General features: G+C 35.2%; 1 protein-coding gene across 1 annotated transcript in view; it reads left to right on the top strand.

Moving 5' to 3' along the window:
- LOC306859815 (uncharacterized protein) overlaps nt 1–13560 on the top strand; it is a 68979-nt gene that overhangs the window by 3723 nt on the left and 51696 nt on the right. The window lies entirely within an intron of this gene.

Here is a 13560-nt window from a genome sequence, read left to right as displayed (position 1 = left end):
AAAAAAATAGTTTGCTTGGCTTAGTTTTTTTTTTTTTTTGGTTTATCTGTTCTTCTATTGGTTTTTATGTGTTCCCTTAAGTAGCCTCAGTGTTGTTATTGTTTGGCAGAGTGTAGTGTTGCTAACTACTTTTTGTCAAAAGAACAGCTTGACTTCATCATCGAAAGTGGGCAGTGATAAAAGTTTGTTGTAAAGTAAGTATAGCTGGCAGAGCCCACAGGACGAAAGCCAACTATGTGCAGACACATCCTGCCGGAAGAGTTTTATAATACCGGGTGAGAAGTGTCTGACACACATAACGTTAACTACGGCTGACAGGAAAAAGATGATCCTGCTGATAATTATGAACTCTGTTTAAAAGATAAATAGAAGAACATGAGGATGTTGATGATATTTTCGTTCTTTATCCTAAAGATTTTCATTTAATCTAGTTACATACTAGGTTAAATACTAGAACAATGATGAACTACTACAACAGATTCATTCAAGCTATTTCTTTTTTTTTTTTTTTGTAGAAAGGCTTAATCTACTTGGAAACATTTTCCTTAATTTAATTAAGCTCCACTAAAACTCTTTTTGGGAAAATTTGAAAATGTGAAAACGATTTGATGTGGTTTTTTCAAAAGAACCCCAAAGAATCAATGCAATCGCAAAAAATGTTGAATAGTTTGTTGAGATATGTATGGTCAATATCACAAAAATGTAATTCCATTTTTATTGTTTAAACACTGTCTCACAGTCTCCGTCTTGCCTGTTTTCCGTTGTTTCCAATGGGACACTATGTGTTATTTGCTAAGTTAATTTAAGATTATTTTCTCATATGACAGGAAGTGTGTTGTGAGATGATTGAGATGATTCTGACCGCTCAGTTAGAAGCCATGGTGTTAATTGACAGTATGTTTATTGCTTTTTTAAATCGTATCCGCTTAAGTAATTGTAAGAGATTTATTTTCCTTGTTTGATGCATGATTGCTAGAAATAATTCTTCAATTTTCTTCAAGACCATTGGAAATTTTAATGATTCTCTTCTGGCCTCCTCTTCCCTCAGTCAGAGTCTTTTTAGTCAAGTGATTGTATTGGACACACAAACCTCAGCAGGTGGTCTGTCTTCCTCTCCAGATCTGCTGCCTCGTGAAGATTGCGTGTGATGCAGCCCAAGAGGCTACAGGATGACTCTCATTCCTGTAGTCAAACGAAGTGTTCGATCGGCTGTCCCTTTATGACACTCACATCATTGAGCAGACCTTGTATTAAACCAACCAGAGATGTGACCTCAGAACTCACTAAGCCCTGATAGTGATCGCTGACTGTAAGAACAAATGTTTGGAAGATCAATTCTGAGGGTTTAGTCGCAGCACAGCTGCGGTATTCTATCACACTCATCAGGCATCGGTCACACCACATGTATCAGACTGGAGGAAACGTTTTGGCTGAACGTCAGTGAGAATCATCAACAACAGGGCGAAAGAAAATCCCCAAATCCCAGTTCTTATGTATTCCAAGTGCTTAATGCAGATTTACGCGGCTTTTGTGTCCTGTGCTGTCCATTTGTCTTTAAGAACATTTGGGAATTGTTGTCTTCAATTAATGGTACAGCAAAAGCCCTTTCTTTTACAGTTATGGCCTTATCCATGTTGTCCTGATCTGATGTTTTATCATTCTAAGAGTTGTAGAAGAACAGTTTTGGTGTGCAATAATTCATCATAATAGAAAACCTGTTTGATTGTGTAACGTGATTTGTCAAGGATGTTTTCAGAAATACATCAGAGAAAACACAGGTTCAGTTACATTTAATCACTTTGTTTAAGCCCCATTGTGGTAACTGATTTCCTTGTAAATACAAAGTTCTGTCATGAAACTCCTAGATGACACAGGCTGACAGGTTCTGACTCAGTTTTACATAATCGCATCATTATTCACATGGCGCAGCTGATTGGTTTCTTTTCACATAAACAGCCAATGAGCTTGCTGCTCAATATTCAAATACTTGGCTAGTACTTGGTGTAGCAGTTGCAGCGCCCTTCAGAAACCCTTCACCTTCCCTAGCTCCACCTGTATAGATCTGCTACAGGGTGATTCATGTATGCTATATATGGGGGTTATTTCATATATGTATCTTGTGCAGCAGCAGTATTTTCTTCACGCTCGCAGCAGGATGTCTGTGGATGTGTTGGCAATAGCAAGTCTTTCCGCCAAGACTAAACACATTAACATTGTCACGTACAGGGGCATCATGTATTCAATATTTTTAATAAGTGAAGCAGGTGGGAGGTGGGGGGGGGGGGGGGGGGTCTTGTCTGACACAGCAGCCACGATAGAACTGTATATCTGATATAGGTTTATGTTTCATTAAAAGAATTGTTTTATTTTTCATTTTTATTCGAAATATTCCCAGACGTGTTCACTATATCATGAAATATTTCGATTCTCAAATATGTGTAAGTAAGTGCATTTTGCACTTTTATAGATTATAGTTGATCTATAATGGGCAAAGTAGGCTAATAGTGTAAACTATTAAAACTTATTATTAAAAATTTATATAATCATAAATATTTTTTTACTTAAGTACCAGATATGGGTGTCATGCCATAACATATTTTTAATACAACTATTTAATGTGAATTTAATTTGAAAAAAAATTGTTACTCAAAGTGCATTGGTACTGTGTTTGAACTGGTTTCAAGAATGGCAAACTTGATATTGCTCGGATCTTTCTGCACTTCTGCCATAGACCATGTCTTTAGAGAGCGTTGTATGTTTGCTGAGTGTAATCAAAGGCCATAAATGAGAGTTGGGTGGAAAGCCCTTATATGGAGATGGTTTCATGCTAATGACTAACCTCAGAAAATGATTGCTCACTTAGAATACTCCAGATATATCAACATTAGAATGAGGTTAAGAACAAATTCATGTGCGCACATATGAATTGTCTCGTGAGAAGTTCTGCTGTGCATAAATTGTTGGCAAAATTGCAATTGTAGATGACTGCAACTCATTATGTTATGAACTTTCTTACTTTAAAATACAAGATTTAATAACTGCAGCAAATTAGCTGAATTAATCGCACCTTAAGACTGTCAAATCGATTAATCATGACTGATCACGATTTATATACACGTAGGCTAAATATTTTTTTTAAATGTGTGTATTTATACATACTGTATACATACAAATATACAGAGTAGACACATATGTATTATATAAACACAAACTTTTATTAATCACAACTGACAGCACTATTTTTATATTAATTTATATTTTTATATTATATCTTTCTCTGAAGTTAAATAAGTACTGCGTGCAGATCCGGAATAACAGAAAATTTACTTTAACCAAGATATTAAAGACATGCCAAGTATTACAACGGTCAAAGGAAATTGAAGACATAAACTGTAAGAATGAAATATGTTGGATTAAATTCTCTTCATATTATACTTTTTGCAATCATAGCATTCAATATGTATTAATATGTTTCACTTGTAGAAGCAAATTTGCCTCCAACTCATTCCGTGATTTAAAGACAAAACTAATCAAATCCAGTGTTTTTGCGAGGGGGTAAATGGGAAATCAAAGTTATTTAAATCGTTCATGTTGTCATCAGTTTCCTTTGGTTATTGTGTGACCAGTTCAAGTTCTGAAGCTTTGTTGTGAATTTTTGCACATAGAAACAATATGCATAACAGGCCAGTATGTGGTCCCTCGATGCACCTTGTGTCATGAATTACTACTAAACCAGTCTGTGTGAAATAGCTTTGTCTGAGGTGTCTGGTGTAGTCCTGATGTGGTTCCCTCAAGGGATGTCATTACATTGAGAGGCTGTGAATCTAATTTTCAATGGATATATTGGACATGACAGTTTTCTTACTGTAATATTTTCAGTGGCTAAAGCAAAACTGATTGTTTTAACAGTAGATTTTCTGAGGTTGTTTTGAGTTCAGGAATCTTGAACATTAAAAAGTAGCCTGCAATGTCAATATATGTTGCTCTCCTACTGAAAAATCACTTTCGATATTTTGTCTTTAAATATGCCTGGGTGAGCATCCCGGGTGTGCCTACAACTTATGCAGCCCTATATAAACTCTTCATTCACTGCACAAAAAGAACAGTCCTTTGTAAACTGTTGTCTTATAGTTTAATACAGATTCTTTGCCTCTTTTCTTCTCGTTGAGCCTCATTTGACTTTTTGTGGGTGTCCTTTTTGTGAGTGCTCTATCAAGCAACGCAAACATCCTGTAGACATCCTGTCATGAGAGAGGTAGCCATTGGCCAGGCTTCATGAACCACTTCAATATGCCTCATATGCCTCATTTATCACTTTCATGTAAATATCTTACACAAATGTGGTTTAAAAATTACTTTTCTCGATGAGTGCTGTAAAACTGTAAATGCCAGTGAGGTGGGTTTTTTTTTTTTAAATTTTTTTATCACTGACAGGAGCTTAATTTGCTGAGACTCAATGAATCTCAGATGTGTGATTAAGTGAATTGCTTTTGGCGTTTTCTTGCTGTAGTTAGAGCCTTTAAGTAAACCAGTGGTAAAGGCAACAGAAGCACTATCAGTGGAAAATGGGCTAGTGTTTCCTTCAGCAAACAGGGCTGTGTTTGCAACATGAAGGATCTGTGCCGCTGAGGTCAAAGGGCACATGGGCACAGAGGAGACTGGAGCATTGATGATTGTCTGTGGGCAGAACTTTGGTGAATGGGCAAAAAACAGGTTTTTATGCAGAATTTCATTTTAAATTGAATTGGGTTAATCTTGTCTTAAAAGAGACTTATTATGCCCCTTTTTACAATATGTAATATAAGTCTCAGGTGTCCCCAGAATGTGTCTGGGAAGTTTCAGCTCAAAATAACCCACAGATAATTTATTATATTTAAAAATTTAAATGCAAATGAGCTGCTGCTCCCCACCCCCTTTTCCAGAATAGGACTGTGCCTTTACAGCTCGTACCTCAGATTTCTGTAAAAAAAAAAAAAAAAATATCAGTTTGGTTTTGATTATCATGCTGAAATCATACGTTTTAAACCATATTAGTTTAAACTTTTGATATACGGTTTTTTGAGCGCACACAGAAAGCGGCTGTCACATGGCATGTGAGTACTAAACTAAGTTCACTTTCATATCTTTTTGTGCTTAAACTGTCAAATACACAAGTTTATGTTAAAACACACAGGTTACAAAAACAGTCGGTTATGTCTGTGAAGGTAAACAGCTGGCAAAGAAATTGCATGTTGATATTAGATCTGCCTGGCAGCAGTGTAATATACAGTAAATAAGTCAATAAATCCAAAGCTCTCGTCTCCTCTGAGGTTGGGACTCTAAATAGTGTTCTGTGCTCGTCAGAACAGAACAGTTAGCATGCTTTGCTTGAACTTTCGCTATGGTGTTAGAACTGGTACACTGTTGTCGCTTGCGAAAACACAATGGAGGCGCCGTGGGTGAAAACATGCAGATTAAGGGGCGGTAATATTATAATAAGATCCCCTTTCTATGTCATGGGGGAGCAAAATCTGAGTGGCTCGTTTTTTCGTAAGCTTTCAGAGGAAGGCTTCTTTTTCTCGTTTTCTGGGTTGGTAGATGCACCGGGGACTCGATTATAGCACTTAAACACAGGAACAGTCAGATTTTCATGAAACGCTGGCATTTAAAGGAATATTTCACCTAAAAATGAAAAGTCAGAGCATGACTGACTTTTTTCACTGAATGATACAAGGATGTGTAACTTCAAGTCAGATTTATTTGCGGATAAAATCGGATGTACTATATAGCTTTATAACTTTTCAAACTTTGCTGGGTGATACAGTTTCATGTAGTATTGCCATTTTCAAAAGATATGCTATTCTTGCTGTCTACATTCCCACGAATCCTTGTGTTTATTGTCATTAGGTGTGGTAGCAATGTTTTTTGTCTTCAGTATCTACTGAAAATTCAGTGCCGAAATGAGTTTGATAAAGGAGGAAATACTTCAGCAAATTGCCATATCGCTAAACCCCTACACGACAAATGCTGGTCATGCTCCCACATTCCTAGATAAATGTTAGACCATATCCTTGACGTTTTCCATGGCTCTGCTGGCTGTGCCACAAATACTTACAGATGACACGAAGGTATTCTGAAGGCATTAGTAAAGCCAGATTAAAGCATGTTTTTCAAATACTTTTGAGATTTTAAAACTTAAAAGAGTTTCCTCTTCTTGAACATAACTACTCATGCCACACACTTTAAGTGGCTGTAATTTAATTCGCAAAGCTACAGTTTGTACTAGCAGTAGCAGGTGATGCATTTTAGCATGAAGTCTGTAGGGACTCATATATCTGGAAGCTTTTCATTAAAACCATGCAGGGCAGAGTGACAGCTTTGACTAATGCTGCACAGCAGTATGGGTGATTCTCGTTTTCTTCCTGTGATGGATGCCTTGGAGGGACACTTAAGCACCCTAAGAACAGAAACAACAAGTGCTTCAAAAATAGAAATTTATGCTTGATTGATTCATAATGATTGTTTTGGAAATGGATACATATGAGTGTGATTAAATGGAAAGGGTTTTATGTAATTTCCTAGGGTTGGGAACTAAGAACTGATTCTTATGCAAAATTAGTTCCATTAAAAAAACATACCGTAACGAATGAATCTGTTAATGGTTTTCGTATGTGCATTCCTCCTCTATTGTGGGAGGAATACTGTACTGTTTCAACGGTGCAGCAACTCCGCTACTGAATTACAGTGTGACAAATACAAGACAACAAAAAGTGAATCAGAAACATATAGTGCAATCAATGTAGTTTGATTCTTTTTTGTGAATAAAACAACTAGGCTACAGATTACATTTTAATAAACATTTACTGTTACTATGGTTCATGTAAAATTGCTTTTTAATATATAATTAAGGTTAATTATTGGATTGGACATTTTTAAAATGAAATTTTTTTTGCATCTATTTTTTATTTTTTTTATATGTATTCCTATTACTGTACTACTAGAATCATGAATAGAACCGTTAAGGAACTGGAACTGATGAGAGGAATTGGAACCAAAACTCTTTATGATTCCTATCCTTAGGTACTTCACATGCCTTTTGATTTACTCAGTATTTGTATTAGTAATTACAAGATATAATTCATATATGTGGGTATTCTGTGAACTTATTCAATATTCTCTAAACTTTAGTCTGTTTCTGAAGTTTGCCTTTAAGTTTAGTATAAATTTAGTTGTAAAGTTAATGCTAAAGTAAATGTTAACTTGACACCTGCTATCAAGTTGTCAAGACGTGCATGTTCAGTCTCATGCATTTGTATCTGGAAGACATCCAGCTTCCTCTAGAACTTGATGAAATATATGCTATGATATGAGTTACAGTACGTATTCCTGCCATGAACTGAAATCTGATTGGAGACACATGCAGAGGAAAGGCTTTCATGAGCATAGTAACAGTAGCTTTGTATAAGGTCTTAGCTCTCATTAATTACTCTTAATGTGAGAGGGATCATGGAGTTAGGTCTCTCTGAAGTGAAATGGAAACGTCTCTTTTCTCTTACCATCTCATTCTTTATTTTGCTTGTTTCATGGTCTGTTATGATGGGGTATTACTTGGGAAGTCACTTACCTGTGAGGGAACTGCAGCAAGGTATTAAAGGCTCATATTGCCTGGATTATAGTTTATTAGGAGATCAGTATTCTATGTTGGCACTGGGTTTAGTGACGAGCGAAAAGGAAACTTGTCCAGATTTTTAATTTATTTTGTCCCCCCAGGGGAAAATAATAAAATCATACAAACATATTTATCAGCAGTAAATTGCAGTTATTACCAAGACAGTTAAGCCTGGTTAATCAGTTTTCCCTTGTGGGGATCCCAAAATATAAACCTAATATCCAATAACAAGGAAAAAGAAGGATCATCTTTCTCCTGTCAGAGTCTATTCCATCTATCATTTTTAAAGGTTACATGTAAAGCATTTTCAGGTTTGTTCAGTATGTTATTGTGCAATTCTGTATCAGATGACTTGTAGATCCTTATTGCTTTTTTACAACCATGATTCGGCATAAGCCTATTTAGTGAAGCCAAAACCACTGGTTGGTGTTGCGTTACATGGTTAAGATGTTATCAAGGCTGTTTGTCCATCCAACCATCCATCTATCCATCCATTTTTGGTTTTTATGCACATCTGTCGATCCATCCATCTTTGTTTTTGGCTTTTGTGTTATCATCTATCATTCCATTCATAATGTTATGTATGATGTGTTCTGTATATTTATTTGATAAGAATGAAGTCCATACCAAAATCATATTAAATGCTGGGGCTTTTGACTAGCTGTTATTTATGTACATGCAATGTTTCCACCCTAGATGATAAATAAGGAAAAAGAGACACTGTATTTCTTGAAATAATGCCAGGTCATTTTAGAATGATGTTTTCCAGGCCTGGAAAAGACATGGATATTTTTCTTGGATAGACTAAAACTTGCTGAATCGAGTCAATTCAATGAATCAGTCGAACCGGTTCACAAATTGGTCTGAATAACTTGGAATTTGAATAAAAGTCATAGAAATGATTTGGTCCAAAAGTCTGGCAAATGTATAAAAATGAAAGCTTTGTTTTTTAGCTTTCAGTATGAAAGAAATGCTTTAGCAGTAGGACTTGCTTTCTTTGAGATCTTAGATGTGTTTTTTCCATGTATGTACACAGTGTGTTCATGAAAAATGTTTAATTTGGATAAGGTCCTAATAAGGTTTTAGTTTTGTTTATCCATATTTCTGTCTTGGAATATCCTTTCTTTTAATCTGTGATTAAAACCAAATTGCATGGAAATGTAGGAACTCCCTGATCACATGTTCGTAACTTGTACTTCACCTGTCTAGAAAAACACAAGGATCTGTTGTACCCAGTCCATTCAGAAAGGAGCTCTAGAATGTTGAGGACTGGAAGGGATGAGTGTTTCTGCTCCCATTGGCACTAATGTGGTTTCATTCAAAGAACGCTAACAAACAAGAAATTCATTATCAGGCTTGATTAATGGCATAAAATGTGTATAGCTGGAGCTCCTCAGAATAACAAACTAAGCACTAAAACAAGCTATTTTTTCACTATACCTCATACAGTAAGTGAATTGGACCCTCATTCGTTTGCAGATTTACATATACATGTTCAACCAAAGCTAAAATGTCCTCATATGGTAGTTTCCCTCAGACTGGACAGTACCATTACCTCATGAGAGAGATTTTCCTTTCTTGTTCTCAGCACACCTGTGTTGGCAGGGACCCACTGCAGGGACCTTTACTTTCTCCTCTTACTGTCCTCAGTGGGACATCCTTCTCTACTCACTTAGGCCATTTAGTTTTTTGGGAACATGATACCACATGATACCTGAAGCTCTTTTCTGCCATGAGTTTTACCTTTAATTATTTTTGTAACTACATGGTTCTTCCCTGCTTTTAAAGAGAGAATTCTCGCCAAAATAAAAGTTTTGCCAGTATTTATTCATCCTCATTGCTCCAAACAAATACACTGTTATGACAATGACAAGTATCAGCAAAATGATCACTTTTCCAGAAATGTGTCAATGTTGCCCTCTAGTGGGGTCAATATGTACTATTTTTGGTGGTAAGATCTCGGTGTGTACATTTCCAGTCTCTGTTTGCTGAATAATAAACAGATATTTGCAAAAGGTTTATGAAATTAAAAATAAATTAAAATGAAAAACTAAGAAAAAATCGAAATCTTCATTAAGATATCATTACGAATTATATAGTCATATACAAAGGTAAGAAATACAAATGAAAGGTAACTTTAGTTCAGATTCCTAAAATTTTAATTAAATATTTAAAAATATAATATTTATGAAAAATGCATATAAAATTGTTTTATAAATATATAAAAAATAATAAAAAAACATTTAATATAAATATAGTGAAATTGCTACTAAAATTTACAGTTGGTTCATTTTTGTTTCAAATAATACATCACATGAGTTTCGAGAGATAACATGCATCACATGTTATGAGAGTAAAAAATGATGACAGATTTCTCAGGTAAGGATTACATTTTTTTTTTTTTTAGAATGACCAAATTTAGAGATGTACATGGAATATTTCTGTTTAGAACAAACTACTTCTGTACTTGTAACACAACTTTTAATTTTTTAAAATATTTTTTGAACCGTTCAAGTGGGGAAGGTTTATTTTTTATTTATTTTATTTATTTTTTATTCTGTGGTGACTCGTAATAAAAATAATACAAAAATAAAAGTAAAAGAAAACACAAAATGCTAAAAAAAGAGAATTTATTCAAATTGAAAATATAAAAATAGCACAGGTTTTCTTGCTTTAATATTTTTTTCATTCATTTTGTATTATGATTTTATTTATTTTTATATTTTTTAATAGTTTAAAAAATATATATTCTTTGTTACAAGTGTTACTGCTTTGATGCTGGGATTTCATAAATAAAATGAGATTCCAGAAATGTTGAATGATTCATCTCGAAGCAGGTGCAGTCGCTCCATTTGATTAATGTGGAAGTATTAAGAGAAAAAACGTCCCGTGTGGTGCTGTTGCAGGTGTCGACAGTAATTGAGCCTCAGGGCAGACCCTGAATTTGAGTCCAAATGACGAAACAAATATCCTGCTTACGTCAGCGTGTCAGGGCCCACAAGATTTAGTTCTGCAGTTTGCATACTGTTGTCATAAAGATTCTGAGCCCTTTGTTCTCGGATGACTATAAAGACAAAAACCTCCCACCTGTTAATAGTTACCCGACGTGTGCTCTCCTTCACCCTCATCAGAATTTGGGTTAGATGTTATCGGGGGATTTAGAAGCTAATGGTTAAAAAAAAACCTGCCAACCTCACCTTGACGTTTGAAATACACACAGATCTTGTATTCCCTGTAAGTTTCATACTAAATATTGCATTTTGATGGATTTATTGTAGAAAAACTGTATTAAGTTTTTAAAACAAAGACTGACTGTACACGTTTGACCCTCTACTCATTCAGCAGCCTGACTTCCATGTTCCTCTGTGATGGATGTGGCTTTACATCCATTCTGTTTATTTAGATCCAAACTGCTTGACTTCTTTTTCCCCTGCAGTGCTCTTGGAGTTCAAATGTACAACTTGGATGAGAGAATTATTAACAAAACAAAGTCTAAATATATAGCCATACTTTGAGACCTCGCTTACTACTTTGCTCTGCAATCAAGCAGAAATCTCCGTTCCTTCCCATGATCCCAAGCGTCCATAGTGAAAGCTTGATTAAAATCGGTTATCATTATAAGACATCATAAGGCATATTTAAAAAAAAAAAAAAAAAAAAAAAAAAAAAAAAAAATATATATATATATATATATATATATATAATTTTTTTTTTTTTTTTATATATTTTTGGTTATTTCACAATATGTGACCCAGCAGGGAAAGTCTGTATTTAATTTTCGTAACAGGGTATATTAAGTTTTCAATTGCATAAAATGATGCAATATTTTTTCCTAATCTCTGCTGCATAAACCGGTAGGAGGTTTTGGGATAAGTGGCAGAAGACCTGTCTAGACAGTTTTGACATCTTCAGTGCTTTATCTAATGGTTTGCATCAGAACATGGTAACTCAGGACGTGACTAGCACTGTGTTTTTGTTGGAATGGATATCTGTTCGGAAGATGGAACGGCATTGGTGCTCAGCAGAGACAAACTGGCAAGGCTTTGCTCCCTTGGGCTCACTTGTACAGCGTGAATGGGATTTCAGCCTCAAAAAACACCCATGTCTTGAGCATTTAATCCTCAATTCAATGTGATTTGTCAAGTCAGAGCAGGAAAATAATGTGAGTCAGGAATACGTTTTAATGAGTTTTACCTTGAAGTTTTCTATTGACAATATTAGTCTTCTTTTGTAATCTATAAGCAGTGGTTCAGTATTGGCTTCAGTACTTTACATTGGACTTAAAAAAAAAAGTCCAATGTAAAGTCCTATGGAACACGAAAGTGGATGGTAGGATTTTCTTGTCCATACAGTGAAGGTCAGTGGTGCCCCCCCATAGACATATAAAACACATATTCTTTTGTGTTCCAAACAGTTAAACAGTTTGGGATGGCAAGTAAATAATGAGATTTTATTTTTTGGTGAACTATTCTTTTAATATTACATTATACTGTACTGTAGTTTCTTCAGTATTTGTCTCAGGTTTTTTAAACTTGTGCTTTAGATGGTAGATGGTTTTCTAAAGAACTTTAAGTTCTTTGTGGAACTTCAGAAGAGTCATCCAGTTGTAAAACCTTCTATTTGAAACCTTGTGCGTGAGGGAATTCAGATGATCTAATATAATATTTGCAATACTGTAGATACACATGCTAATGATAATGATTGCCAGTTTGGTCACACTTTATTTTAAGGGACAATTCTTGCAATTAACAAACCTTTAACTACAACTTTTGCCTTGATGAACTCCTAATTTGCTGCTTATTAATAGTTAGTAAGGTAGTTGTTTAGTTTAGATGTTGGGTAGGATTAGGGATGTAGAATATGGTCATGCAGAAAATGTGCTTTATATGTACTAATAAACAGCCAATATGTTAATAATAGGCATGCTAATAAGCAACTAGTTGATGGTGAGAATTGGTCCATATAATAAAGTGTTACCATTGATTCTTTTGTCCAAATTAAATGCTTTTCATATGGAATTATTTCCCTTTTTGGTGTTAATTGGTTCATGCCTCTGGTCAGATTGCAGCTGCACATAAAAAGGAGGGATGCATGGTTATATAAAATAAACCAAACATATTTTCCAAATAGTGAAATTAGGGGAAATGGCTTTTTGTGATCTTGGAAAGTGCATTGGCTGATTTTTTTCTGTCACTATTTATATGATTTTATATATATTAAAAAAACTAAACAGAAAGACTTTTTGTGGCCTATCCTGCAACTAAATTGTGTCCAGCTTTCTCTGGAGTAAGAATGCTTACTTTGTTCATACTGTAAAATTTTATGGCCTTTCATTCTCAAAAGCACTAGGGGGAAAAAGAAATGGCATAGTAGCTTTTCCGCACCAGCTTTCCAATTTTGCTTATTGGAAAGGCTGCATTCCCACAGCACCACAACCACTTTACATTTTCCACTCCTAGACACTTAACACCACTCGATCTCTATTTTATACACATGTACCAGTGGGAAAGAGTTTGCTCTAACACTAACCAAACACTCAGAGAGAATGGAAAGGCATGTCATATGGATGTCATTATTTTGTTTAATTAGCATTTTCATAAAAAAAAAAAACCAATGGAAATGTCATACCAATCAGGTTGGATATGCCCAAGATTTCCTAATAAGAATGCAAGAGTTCAGACGGACACTCCCTGCTCCATTAGATCTGCTTTAAAGTGTTTAGGTGTGGTCTGTGGACTCTGGCTAGTGTCCTAAACCTGAAGGGTCTCTCATTAGATAGGACAGGCTCGGCTTTGTAATAACACTCAGTGAACTATGTGGACATGTGGTGCCTTGTGGTGCTTTAACTGCTGACACTTCACTGGAGGGGCCAAAGTAAACTTCCTCTTTAAGTACTGGGTAAGGCATGTAGC

The sequence above is a fragment of the Barbus barbus genome (assembly GCF_936440315.1).
Source record: "Barbus barbus genome assembly, chromosome: 40".
NCBI classification, from domain to species: Eukaryota; Metazoa; Chordata; class Actinopteri; order Cypriniformes; family Cyprinidae; genus Barbus; species Barbus barbus.
This window is presented reverse-complemented; position numbering and strand designations above follow the sequence as displayed.